Source organism: Penaeus monodon, chromosome 15 (assembly GCF_015228065.2).
Source record: "Penaeus monodon isolate SGIC_2016 chromosome 15, NSTDA_Pmon_1, whole genome shotgun sequence".
NCBI classification, from domain to species: domain Eukaryota; kingdom Metazoa; phylum Arthropoda; class Malacostraca; order Decapoda; family Penaeidae; genus Penaeus; species Penaeus monodon.
Window position 1 is genome coordinate 20,491,034 of NC_051400.1, and position 1,705 is coordinate 20,492,738.

Consider the following 1,705-nt stretch of genomic DNA (forward strand, 5'->3'; position numbering starts at 1 on the left):
AAAACAACGGCTCGTGTTGGTTCGGATGAGATGGCATGGAGCAGGAGGTATGAGAGGGCCCCGGGAGCAGTCGTCAGATGAGTCACAGCGAGCGAGCAGACCATCAGTCTTAGATAGAGGATGCATACAAGGTTTGAGCGTGTTGAGCGCCAAGCAAAGAGAAACTCTTATACCCGCCTCATCGGTCTTACCTGCGGAGAGGTCACTCACGCAAGAGGGTGACACTTATAGCAAGTAACCAACACCTGTATAACTCCACACCGGCCTCCCTTACCTGCGAGAGGCATTCACGTGAAAGGCATAGATCACAGCACCAACCACACTGTGAGGTTCCACACCCTGTAGCAGTTATTCAAAGGTTATCATTATAACCAACCACTCGAGATCTGTGACGAACGGATACTTAGAGGAGCTCCGCCAGGGAACCGCGTTTACCGGACCCTGGCCAGGCCTTCTCTGTAGCAGAGTGCCTTGCCCTTGAACACTGCCCTTGACAAACTTATACCACCCCCCTCGGCGCCGTCTCAGCTCACCGTTGATGGGTGATATAAGTTCAAGGGTTCGACTTTTTGTTCGCTTTTTCTCCTCGACACTCATTTCACTGGCACTTGGAAGGACCTGTCGGGGGTGACTCCCCCTCATTCGTCCCTACAAGGAGCACCGCCCCAGTCCCCCTTGTAGCACGGCTCGGGGACCAGGAGGGCCTCCACGTGCCAAGCCACTATTACCCTGGCACGTGAGGGTAGCGTCACTCCGCACAGGTAGGAGAGTGGGTGTAGGTCAGGGACGAAGGGAGGCCTCCATAAGCCTCCAAACTCTAGCGAGTAGGCTAAAGTTAGGTTCCCACTGGGGGTTTCCCTAGTATTTGTCTGTCAACACCCCACGACTTGTGCTGGGGGGGTTTGTAATTCAATAGGACTCTATATTATACCAGGCATAGGTTAACTCTCCACTGGATTGATTTTCTGTGTAACACTGGTAGAATGATAACCATGCCCCAAGGTCACGAAATCAAGGTGGCGGCGGACCGTCCCCTGAAAAAGAGGATCGGAACTATGAAGATTCTAGGAACAAAAGATACAAGATGTGAAGCTACTTCCCACCTATGATGGCCTATGTGACAATCACCGACACGGGACCGATGCGACGAATAAGTTATTTGAGGTAAGATACCCGCAACACCCTTACCGATGCAGGCTTCACCCCCAGTTATGTCACAGAAAAAGAGAAAACGACAATCGTCATGAAAGCATAGATGCAGAGATTCTCAGAGAACACAAAACGCCATTGCAATCGGAAATAAATGAAATCGGCCCCATTTGCCAAAGTAGAGATGGTATAACATGGAGAAGCCTCCAATCATCAAGGTCCGACTTAGGACAATGGACATGGCTGTGACAAAAATCAAGGGAAAATGGCCTGGCCTCTTCTGGTTTCTCACATCCCACCCGGAATATTGAAGTATGAGCGTAGACCAATGTGCCTCAATGCATGGTTGTGCTCAGTCGTACACACACACAAGGCCACTGCCCTGATAAAAACCAAGAAAATCTGCAGTAAGTGCCGAAGAGGGCACATCTTCAGAGAATGCCCAACCCCTTCCCCCCCCCTCCAAACAACAAAACCAAAATGCGAATCAATGGGGAGAGAATCACAGAGCACTGTCAGAAAATGTATCACAGAAGGACGGTGATAAAAAGATCGA